Genomic DNA, 12,545 nt, shown 5'->3' with positions numbered 1-12,545 from the left:
ATTTATTCAATTTATACTTAAGTAGAATAGTTACAAGTATCTTCACATACTAGACACTGCAGTAACATTTTGCTTTGATAATTCTAACAAAATTCTTCAAAGATTTTCATTCTCATTTGCCTATTTTGATAATATGCAAAGAATCCTTAAAAGACTGACTTTAATTTCCCTCTTCTATAAAATATAACTGCAAATTATTTCCAAATTAAGACCTGTAATGGAGGAAAATGAAAAAAAAGAATGAGGAACTGAGTTAAAATTGGACATGATTTAATACTGTCATTTATCATTAATTGTCCTGGGAAAATTTGAATTCCAGTAGCTGACTTTTTATAGTTAAGTTGTTTATAGTTGGAAAGCAGTATATCTCTATATATAACTATATATATGTTACTGTATAGAAAAAAATGTTCTAAGAATGACAGCTAAATACAGTGCTATGTAAGATTGTTGATTTAAAAAAAATCCTTTGAATACTAGATGAATGGGATCTCATATAGTATTCTATGGGCTTAGCAAAGTTGCAAGCCGTTAAGACTATGAATTGCTAGTGATTCCATTATAGCTTTGCTAGTTTAAGTGTCGCAGAGCCACAAAAAATCCCTTTTAAATAAAATGGTGACCTTGGTACTAAAAATGACGCACGGGTTTAAATGTGTTGTCATATGGGTCAAAATTAGCATCCATCCAGCTGATGTCTACCAAGACGCCACATTCATTTTATCAACAACCTACCAAGCATCAAAACTGCGAGACTGGCTTTCAGATTCTAGCAAACTAGTGACAAAGTGTTGCCGAGAGACCTAAGCAGATGACCTTCGATCCCTGAAAGCTGGCTCACACTTTCGGGCTACCTCTGCAGTATTTAGAGGCAGCTCTGGACAGAAAGGGGTTGGGGTCGAAGGCCTGGGATCCGGAGGCTTCAGCCCTGCAGAGGGGCTGGGAGCTATCAAAGGCCCCCTCCACCCACCCTTCGGCGGATTTTCAGAGCCGATTTGTTCCCCACCAAAAGCAAAAGCGTCCAAATCCTAGCACGTTTCTGGACTTGGGTTGACCAAGGGGCTCTCCAACACGCCTGGGGAGACAGGGGCCTTCCGGCGTGTACCCCCTTCTTTCGTGGGGCCACAAACAGCGGTGGCTCAAAGGAAATATTGCCCTCTCCGCCCCGTCCTAAGATGGCGACCGACCCTAGTAGGACTCCAGGGAACCGGGAGCAACTTCCCCTTCCCAACAGCCCCTGCGCCGGCGACGACGGCAAGCAGGAAGAGGGCGGAGCCAGCAAGGGGGGCAGGGCACAACGCAGCGTCCTCCTGCGCTCCCCCCAGCCCCGCCCCGCGTTCCTGCGTCCCGGCCCGGAGCCCTCGCCCGACCGGGCGGAGCGCGCTGCCTGCTGGGATACTCGGCCCGCCCAGCCAGTCCTCCCGGCTTGCGCTGCGGCGGCGAGATCCGCGTTTTTCCCAAGATGGTGGCGCTGGGTTCGGGGTGACTGCAGGAGACGACGGAGCCTGAATCCCCTTCGCCAGAACCTCGACACATCGCCTTCCTCTCGCTTGCACACCTCGCTACCACTTAGCCATCTGCCGGCCCAGGCACTCGCCTTTCGCTCCTGCCTCCGACTTGAGCTTCATCTGTGCGGACCTAGCGATTACGGCCTCGGGGAGCGGCGCCTCCCTCGGCTCCTCCTTGGGGTCGCGCTCGGAGCAGCTTACAGTCTAGCCCCGGGTCGGCGGGCCCCGCAGCTCTCTAGTGGGGACAGGCAGCGGCGGAGCGGCGGCTGGCGACGAGCGCGGGGTTTTATGCGGCCCCGGTGCCCCCATTCCCGGCCTTAGTCTCCGGGGAAGGAAGCGCGGGTCCCGCATGAGCCCCGGCGGTGGCGGCAGCGAAAGGGAACGAGGCGGCGGCGGGCGGAGGCGGCGAGCGAGGGCGACGACGACTAGTGAGGCGGCCGCTTCTGCGAGGGCCACAGCCCAGGCGCGGGGGCGACAACAGGTCAGTGTGGCCGAGGACGGGGCCTGGGCCGGGGAGGCCGGTCACATTTCCCTTCGTTTTCTCTGTAGTCCAAGCCACCCTGCGGGGCTGGTTTCGGCAAACGTAAGGACGCCCCTAAACCGCGTCGCGGCAGGTGTTGGGGACGCGTGGTTTGGAGGGGTCGGTGCCAGAAGTAGGCCTCTGATAGGTAGCAGCCGCTGCTGCTCCCGTAACTGTCAGTCCTGGCTGAGGGCCTGAGGGAGGGTTTTGTCGCCTTAGGGGACGCGAGCGGGCCCGAGGCGGGCCGTGCAGGGAGTCGAGAGTTGGCCCTCCTTGGAGCGGAGCTTAAGGAGCAGGCCCGGGGCCCAGGCTGAATAGGCCTGGCCTTTTTCTTCCAAAGGGGAGGAAGCCTCTGTTTTCGAGGTTTTTGCCCCGGTAGTGAAAAATGTTCAGACGTGTGCTTTGGTGGGTCGGGATTTTGGGGGTGGACTGGCGGAGAGGGGGAATGAAGAGGGAAATCAAGCCCAAGGATTGTGTTCACAGGTTATTGGGTTTTTCAAATTAAGTATGAACTCCACCGGGTTTGCCAGAGATTCTGTTAAATGCAACCCTGCAAACAGTTGGCATTTTTTGTTTTCCCTTTTCAGTTGAGAAAATGAAAAGGACTTTTCGTCATGGCGTTGAGGTTTTGTTGGTAAAGTCAGAATTGAATGTGGCAAATGCTTTAGTCCGTAAAATTGTTAGAAATAATTTTAACATAGACACTCGTTGAGTTTATTCTTCAAAGATAATTTAGTTTCTGATTTTTTTTTTTAAAACGTCCTATGGGCATATTAAAATAGAAGCATTACTAAATCTGTTTGGCATTATATTTATTAAGTGGCTAAGGTGCTGTTGAAAATGTAGACGAATGGCAATATGGGATTTACAGTCCAGAGTTACTCTCCATAAACCATGAGAGAATATGGATATGACCTATAATTTTGGAGTATTCCACTGCTTGCAATATTGAAAGAAGCAGGAAATTTATTCCAGAATATTCTGGGGACCTGAAATGGAAGTGACCTAAAGTTTCTAAGTACAGCAGTCAAAAAAATTACCTGTCAAAGTCATTGTAGATACCCAGTAAATCTTAAGTGAATGACAAGAGGAATGAGAAGTGTATTTCATATCTCTGACTAGTAAGTATTCTTACTTGGAGTATTATTGTGTAAATCATGTAAAAAAGTTTAGAATTTAGGAAGATAAAAATAAAATTTTGTCACAGTGTGTATAGTTGAAGTAATTTTGGAATTAGATCTTGCTTGTAAATCTGAGCTATTTATCACATTTTTAATGAAATGAATACAGTATTAGTGATGGTGCTGATAAAACTAAAGAATGACCCAGAAGCCCTTTAAAGAAACTAGTAATTATGATCGCAAAAGTAAAAAATAAATCCAAGAAATAATGACCCTATATTTACAAAATTAGAATTGGAAACTAAGAAAGCCTTATTGTGTCAATATTTATTAACTAGCATTAATGTGCTAAGTGTTGTGTACACAATTGTCTAGACATTGCCTAGTTCCTGAGGAGTTTAACTTTACAGAGAGATAAAATTACAATGTTTTGATTCCTTTTCAGAGGTTTTGTAAGCTGTTTTTGTTTTATGTCTCCTAAATTGTACATCTTTTTCATGACTTACTTTTTTAAGTATACTTAATTAGAATTGAGAGGAAGACATTCTCATCCCACTTGTCCAGGTCATTTAACAAGATTAATTGGTTACTTACAGTGTCTTTGACATTTAACATTTAATCATTTGTATTTCCTAAACTTTAGGTCATTTTTAAAATGATCCCTTCTCTCTCACCTCCAAACCTCTCCCCCACAAATCTGAAATAATTTGCTGTTTCGAATAAGCAGTCATTGGAATAATCCAAAACTATGAATCATACCTAAATTTTTCAACCCAAGCACTTGAAATGATATTTACAAATGCTTATTTTCTTAAATGATTATTGGTTATGTTCTTCAGTCATGTTGCATATTTTTGTTGAGACCTAAACTTGTATTGGTCAGAATGTAGAGACAATTTATATTAAGTACACATGCAGCTGTATAAAAATTAGTTTTCTCATTTTTATGAATGAAGACAAATTTTCTCTTTTTATGGTTAATTCAGGATAACAGAGTTTTGGCAGATTTTGACAGTTCCTGCTCCCTCAGCCCCCTACCCCCCCACCCCCAGTGGAAATGTAAAGATAAAATATATTCAAAGACATTACAGTATGTACAGTGAAAACAGCTTTGGAACTAGATCCCATTTTTAATTCAGGGCTCCCCCTAGTTGTCTTATCTTGGCAAGTTAACTTCGTCTTGGTGAGCTGCAGTTTTGTCATCTATAAAATGGGATGGTGAAACTAACTCAGAGTTGTTAATGAGGATTAAAGTTTGTAAAATGCCTAACACATAGGCCCTTAATAAGTATTATCATTTGAAGTCTTTCTACCCAGTTTTTCTGATTGGTCTCAAAGCACCTTACATACAGGGAACTCTAGCATGTTATCCTTTGCATGTTTTCATTCTCACTACCTGTGAACTCACTCTTTAAGGGCAAGGACTCCTACTAGTGTTTACCAGAAAGTTTACTATCCGTACTTGAGTATGGATGAATTAGTTAATGAAGTAGTAAATAGTCAGCTAACATTTATTGGGTACCTACTATGAGCTTGGTTAGGTGTAAGGGATACAGAGACAAAAATCATGTCTCTGTCTTTCGGAAGCTTATAGTCTAGTTACTCTGTCCATATTAATCCCATTTTTTGTGAAACCCTATCATGTAACAGAGCCTCATTCTTCTGTGCTCTTCTAATCTTAGGACAGTTCTGTGGGGCTCAACACTTTCCACCCGCAGCTGCTATTCTAAAGATTATTATTTTTACCCCTTTCTACCACTATTTGGCATATGTGAGATATTTCATATCTTTATATCTTGGTCCCTCTCCATCACCCAAGATCTGGCACATAGTGTGTTTGTGTGAATGGGTATATATAAAAAAAAAGAAAAATTGGCAGTTTCCTATGAATACTTTGATATTTTTCTGGGGTGATTATCCTTCTGTCTTCTAGATTTATACAAGGTTTAAACCTGAGTAGGACTATTCTCGAAGTTAGTTACTCCATTAATTTTACACATGAAGAAATTGAAGTGCAAAGCTTTAAACAGATTTTCTTAAAGTCACCTAGGTGGCAGAGCCAGAACCACAGTCTGAGAATATGGACTCTTTGTTCAGGACTCTTTGTACCCTATGGCACATGTTTGCGCCTACCTGTTGGGAGGAGTAGTTTGTGATTACACACTTACCTTCTGTTTGAGTGTTTTCTACACTATTATTAGAAGGATGACTTCACAAGATGCCATCAATGGGCCTTTTCTGACCATAACATTGCAGGAAATGGAACTTTTTCTTCTTAGAAAGGAAGTCAAGTAAAATTACAGTAAATAGAAATAGTATTTTTTTTTTTTACATTTATTTATTATTGTGAGACAGAGCATGAGCATGGGAGGGGCAGAGAGAGGAGGAGACACAGAATTTGAAGGAGGCTTCATGCTCTGAGCTGTCAGCACAGAGCCTGACGCAGGGCTTGGACCCACTAACTGTGAGATCATGACCTGAGCCAGAGTCAGATGCCCAACCGACGGAGCCACCCAGGTGCCCCTAAATAGAAATAGTATTAATCTATAAACATATTCTATGTTTAAAACACTTAAAGATACTGTGTAATTTTTTTAATGAAATAACAGTACATAATTAGTCTCTGCCAACTTTCATTTTCATTTAACCTGAGAAATGTTACGTATAGTGTGCTTTGATCTAAATTATCTTTAGCAAGTAAATATCATTGTGGATAATAAGTCAAAAAGAAGATTATTAAGTTTAAGGCCAATCTGAGAATGAAATAAAGCTAGTACCTTTTTTTGGAATATTGCTGTTTGCATATAGATTTAGCTGACAGTTGTTAACTGTTTGATTCTAAGCTTCATGACTGTGAACTCCCTAAAATTATATATAAAATTTTAAGTGTTTCAGAGTCTCAGCAGGTTCAGTGAACAAAAGCCACCAAGAATCACTGATGTGGAGGAAGAAGCACTAACTTTGGTGTCAGAAGATCATGGGTTCATTCTTCCCATCTAGCTTCTAGTCATGAGCAGGTCATTTATCTCTTAAAGCCTTTGTTCTGTTAACTTCTTTCAAGTGAAGGTGATACTTGCTTTGTCTGTTTCAAAGGATTGCTTTTCAGATGTGATCATTCTCAAAAAAGTGAAATAATAAAGTGACCTTGTATGATTTAGTGACTTGCCCTAAAAAACAAGTTGGTTAGTATTAAATAGGTGATTGGAACCTTGGTATATTTCCATGCTTTTCTCTATTAACATTTTTAATCTTTTCATAGAAGTATTATTTTGGAAAATGTTTAGTGTCTGAATTTATTTTAAATTTGTCAACTACATTTAAAATAAACAATAAATCTTAATAATTAGTGATGTATTCAGTATTATTAATCCATAGTCCAACACCTTCTGTAATTTGCTTTACTTTTGACCTCTCCTGTTAATTTGATAAATGGCAAGTGAATCATAAGGTTGACCTCAAAGGAAAAATTTTGGAGACATAGATTCTTATTGGATAAGATTATGCGAAAAGTTCAATCCTAGGAAGTCTGTGGAATCTATAAGGCATCACATGTGGATCATGGAAAAGAATCCTATGTAAGACTTTATTAAAGTCAGCATCTACGCTATAATTAAAAGCATGAAGGTAGCATATGAACCCTGAACACTTACTATACAAGTAGGGTAAAATGTTCTTTAAATGAAACTCTTGGCTGGGCAGAATGGAGCTTAATGTGGTAACTCTTAACAGTTCAGTGTGTTGTGTACAGTACCCCGCTGACGTCAGTTGAGGTTAGTCAAGCACAGATCCTTTTATATTGAAAATAAAACATGAAAAAAAAATTTTGACCTGTTTCTTTGTGGTATGCAGGCTTATAGCTCTTTGTTAGTTCTTAATGTGATGACTTCTGCCTCCTTGTATCAAAAGGGATACCTTATCCATTTCAAGCTTCTAATAGAGTTCTACTCTTGAATGTGAGAAGGTAGTCTTAGCATTTCTTTTGTGGACTGTAACCACTATCCTAACCCATTTACTTTTATATTCTTTGTGATTCAGAACAAATTCTGACCCCCCCCCAATTCAATATACAGACAGTATAGAGAATAATATAACAATCATGTATGTACCATTCAGACTGAACAAATGTCACATTTTGTCACTTCCTTGCTTCATCTTTAAAACTGGTGTTCTTTTTTTTCTTCTCAGATGATACTTCTAGCACTGCAGATACCACTACAGGAATTTCTTCATACTGCTAACAAATTCTTTTATCAGATGTAAAGCATATCCCATTCTTTGAAAGAGAAAGGATGAAATGCCCAGCCGTTTTTATTACATAAAGCTAATGGGTCATAGGGAGACATATGGGTATTTTCAGCTTAATAATTACTTCAGTATTTTTTTCATAGGGGTTCTATTTATTGTGACTCTTTGTGTGTATATGTGCCAATATTGATAACCTTATAGTGTGCTGTAAATAAGGATATTAAATATTTACCTTTGCTAAATATTTAAAGTTTTTGTTTTAGGAATTAAAAAAAATACATGTCTTTTGAGCACCTGTTTTATGTGATAAATCCCATTTAACACAAAGAGTAATTGGGTAACATTTCTCTTCTAGTTTTCTGAAGTGAGCTGACAATGCATCATATGGAATATTGGTTATAGAAACTATGCTGTTCAAGATGTTCTAAATTTAGAGTTTCTTACAAAAAATGAAAAGTTTCTTTCCGTAGCTACTTAAGCTGCTTCATTTATATTCAATATTTTACACATTTTGTTATGTTTGTGACATACTGCTATAGACTAAATGTTTACATCCTCCCAAAATTTATGTGTTGGAATTGTAACACCCAGTGTAATGGTATTAGGATCTGACGCCTTCTGGAGGTGATTAGATCATTAGAGTAGAGCCCTCACTAATGGGGTGCCTTATAAAAGATTTCAAGGAATTCCCTTGCCTTTTCTTCCATAGGAGGACCCAGCTAGAAGACAGCTGTCTGTGAATCAGGAATCTAGTTCTTCCCAGACATCAAATCTGCCAGCACCCTGATATTGGGCTTCTTAGACTCCAGAAATGTGAGAAATTTCTGTTTACAAGCCACCCAGTCTGTGGTATCTTGTTTTAGCTGCCCAAAATGGACTAGGACACATTCAACATGTTTAAAGAGCAGAAAAGGAAAATAGAAAATTAAATGGATCAAAGTTTGGCAGCGAAGGTAGGGATGTACTGTGCTTGACAGGGTGGAAGTGCTTAAAAGTTGACTATAGTGTTGAAATGAGACCTCTTAAGTAGAATATGTTAAAAAAAGAGCTAACTTTAGTCTTGCATACATATAATACTAGATTTCTGCATTTCAGGTATTATTGTATATTCTTTTAATTCCATGATTGCCCAGTGTATTATATTTCAGATTATCTTCAAAATGAAAAAGTAAGGTCCTGTGGTCTCATTTATCTCAGTAGGGAGTCTGTTTACTCACCCTAAAATTCCTCTTCCATCTTTTGGGCTAGATGAAAGGCAAGGAGGGGTGAACTTAAAAATAGATAGGTCTCAACAGGAGAATAGGTAAGTCACTTACCTCAACGGAAATTAAATCATTTCTTTGCTCCTGGATTGAAGATTCTATGAGAACAATAAAATTTTTTCACGTGCAGTTTTATGTATTTGTAAGTGCTTAATGAGTGAACTGCTTACTTTTTAGTTTAGAACTACTTTTGGATATCTGCTGTGGGCTGATGAACTAAGTTTAATCAGGAGCAAAATCCTCTAGGCTTCAGAACTTTAAATAATTTTAAGTAATGATAGGACTAGGGGTCAGTCTGGACAGTAGACTAAAGACCTGCCTATACTGCAGTCCCACTTTACTGCTGATACCTGTGCTGTACTTGACAGGGTTTCCTAGGAGGGGTGTGTTTGTGTTCTCGATATTTCTAGCTGACATCAGATGTTGAGAAATTAAGGCTGCACTGTAGCCTACAAGTTTCTTTCTCTTAAGTGATCAAGATTTAATTCCCCAAAGTGCTATTTTAGACATGTTTAAAATTGCTGTGACTACAATAGTATTTATTTTATATTCTGATATCTTTCCTTTTATAAAGTAAGTAGGTTAGGTTACATTGTTTACAAAGTATTTAAAACTTACAGTAAATAGTATAGCAAATACTCATTCAAACACTATCCAGAATTATAAATTCGGCCACTTTTGATTCTTTGGGAAGTAAATGCAGTCTTATGTATGCACTTACAGCAGCATCCTCCCAATCTTTCCCAGTTCTATTACCCTCTCTCTACTTAAGATAATAACTATCCTGAGGTTCTTGAGTATATACTTCATATTCTTGTATATACTTCTGTATCCATAAGTGATATACACAGTGTTTTATGTTTAAAATTTTTACAAAATGGTACTGTATTGAACATAATCTTTCATCAGCTTCCTTTTAAAAAAAATACTTAGCATTTTTTGAGATCTGTATGTTAGTGCATATAAGTCTAATATATTCAATTTGCTGTAATGGTACTCCATTGTATAGATATATAAAATGTATGTATTTCACTGTTGATGGATATTTTGAGTTATTTTCTTTTCTGTTATTAATAATGCTGGAGTGATTGTTTCTTATACTTCTTCTTTTTTTTTTTTTTTTTTGGTGTAGGTGTTTGGGAAGATTCATTAAAGTGAAATTGCCTGGAATAGGTTGTGAATAACTTTAATTTTACTAGATATTACTAATTCTTCTTTAAAATCATTATGCAATGTATACTTTACCAGCAGCATATGTGCAATTCATTTTCCAGCATCCTAGCCCATACTTGGGATTGTCACATTTTAAAATTTTAGCAAATTTGATGGATACGAAATGATACTTCATTTTAATTTGCATTTTCTTGATTATTAACTCTGGATGGTTGGTAAATGGCTATGAACTTTATTATTTTGGCTATGTTTTAAATATTTTATGAATTAAATGTTTTAAAAAGAGTGAGACATCATAACAGCATTTATGTTATGTAAAGGACCTTGATAATCATCTCATTCAACCTTCTTACTTTACAGTGCAGTGGTGAAAGATAACAGAATAAGAATAAAATTACTTGTTGCCCGTTGTGATAGTGTCTTGTGTGATATAGAATCTCAACTTTGGATGTTAAAATCATGATCCTTTTCCTTTATGATTTGTATTTTTTGTTCCAGAAACCATCTTTTACGTTGTCTGCTAATAGTTGAGAGGTTTATATTGTTTGATTTTTTTGCATTTAGGTCCCATGTGGGAGGGAGTTAGGAATCAATTTTTTTTTCACATAAGTTAATTGTTCCAACACTAAGTATTGATTCTCCATTATTTTTCTACTGTCATCTGTCATGTGCTTGGGTTTGATTTTAGTTTTTTTTTTTTTTTTAATTTAATTTTTTGTCTTAATCTTTTTTAAACACCAGTACTACATTTTTTTATTTCACATAGTTCTATATTAAGCTTTGAAATCTAGGATTCCAGGCCTCCCCTTTATTAATTTTCAGAACTATCTTGACTCTTAGACTTTCATTCTTTCATAACTTAAAACTATTTTATCAAATTCCTTTGGGGATATTATTTGGAATTGCATTGACTATACATGGTTTATCTTGCTATTTATTTGATTCTTCTGTATTTTGCAGTTTTCTTCATAAAGGCCTTTTACACATGCTTTATTAAATTTATTCCTGGTATATGATTAATTTTTTTTTGCAATATAAATAGCATCCTTTTTATTTCATTTGATTATTGCTGGTATTGATTTTGTAACCATCAACTTGGATGAACTCCATCATTTCTAATTGTTTGTAATTCTTTTGGATTATTGTGAACAAATAACAATTCTGTCTTTTCAAGTGATTGTTTAAAAATAAGTCTTAACCTTGTTACTTTCTATTTAAAATTATGCTTTGGCTTTCCGTTGCTTTTAGAATAAATTCAGAATCCTTTATTAGTCTAGGAAGTCTCACATAATCTAGATTCTTTCTCCTCCACAGCTGTATCTTTCTCCTCAGTCCCCATTGTTCAGAGCCATCTAACAGTACTGACCTTTGCAGTTTTTTGAGCTGTCTAACCTCTTTCTAGTGTCAAAGTCTTTGCCAGTGCATTTCAATTTTCCTGGAATACAGACAACAAATTTCACCTGTTCTTTAGGTCTCAGGGAATATTGCTAAATATTCCTAAATATTACTCTGGGAAGCCTTCCCTGAGAATCTCCTTGCACTCATTGGTTTTAGTGTTTCCTTGTATTGTGCTGTTTTTGAATCCTGCTTTTCCTGAGCAAGTACATAATCTCAAATTGCAATTAAATAAGTTCTTTACTCCTGACTTGATGACTCCATGATAAAAGTAAATGGTTCTTTATTTTATTTTATTTTATTTTATTTTATTTTATTTTATTTTATTTTATTTTATTTTATTTTATTTTATTAATTTTACTTATTTAAAGATCTTGTTTTTTTTTAAGTAATCCCTACACCCAACTTGGGGCTCAAATTTACAACCCTGGAGTAAAGAGTCTCATACTCCACCAACTAAGCCATCCTGATGTCCTCCCCACCCCCGCTTTTTTTTTATTGTATACTTTCAGGCATTTGTGCTGGGTGAATGAATGAAGGTTCATGTACTAATTGATCTAAAAATACTACTCCAGTTGGTAACTGCTCAAAAGAATATAATTAGGCTACTTTGAGGTATTTTACTAGATATTAATAGAAAATTAAACATCTTCAACTTTTACGTTTTATATCCTTCAAGTATAGTCTTTAGAACAATTTTCAATTTTTTTTAACAGATGCAGATGTAATTAAAATTATATGTAGTAAGCATTCTTAAAAGCACTTTGAAGTTAAATTAGAAGCCAGTGGTCTTTTGTTATCCTTGAATCAGATTTTATGAGTTTATTTTTTTTAAGTTTATTGTATTTATTTTGAGAGAGAGAGAGAGCTCGCACAAGCAGGGGAGGGGAGAGAGAGAATCCCAAGCAGGGTCTGCACTGTCAGCACGGAGCCCAACAGGGGAGCTCCATCTCATGAACTGTGATTTGAGCTGAAATCCTGTCGCATGCTTAACCGACTAAGCTCCCCAGCATGCCAGATACTTGAGTTTAGGTGCTACATTTGATATGCAGAGGAAATAATAAATGTGAAAGTATATGTTCATGATTATTTCAAGGAAAACCCACCTACCTTTAGTTATTTCAGTATCTTGTACTGTATGTCATTTTTTGGTGTGTGTGCATAAAATAGGCTGAAAGCATAATTCTAGGTTTAATTTTAGGTTAGACACTATATAAGATTGAACTCAAATGAACTATAGTGCAGAAAGAACCTGGAGGAAGATTTCACAATACTGTCATTCGGACTATGTGTCACATTTGCTTCTATTTTCAGATCATAG

General features: G+C 37.5%; 1 protein-coding gene across 9 annotated transcripts in view; it reads left to right on the top strand.

Moving 5' to 3' along the window:
• Positions 1–1,852: 1,852 nt before the first annotated feature.
• Positions 1,853–12,545, top strand: part of UBE3A (ubiquitin protein ligase E3A) — a 92,914-nt gene continuing 82,221 nt past the window's right edge. For 8 of the 9 annotated variants that reach the window (XM_045058952.1, XM_003986902.6, XM_045058948.1 and 5 more), the window contains exon 1: positions 1,853–1,989. The gene's annotated coding sequence lies outside the window, so the exon portion shown is untranslated. The remainder of the gene's footprint in view (positions 1,990–12,545) is intronic. The other variant, XM_045058953.1, reaches the window with a different exon arrangement.

Source organism: Felis catus, chromosome B3 (assembly GCF_018350175.1).
Source record: "Felis catus isolate Fca126 chromosome B3, F.catus_Fca126_mat1.0, whole genome shotgun sequence".
Taxonomy (NCBI): domain Eukaryota; kingdom Metazoa; phylum Chordata; class Mammalia; order Carnivora; family Felidae; genus Felis; species Felis catus.
The sequence above is the reverse complement of the archived record's forward strand: the minus strand, read 5'-3'. Positions and strand labels throughout refer to the sequence as shown.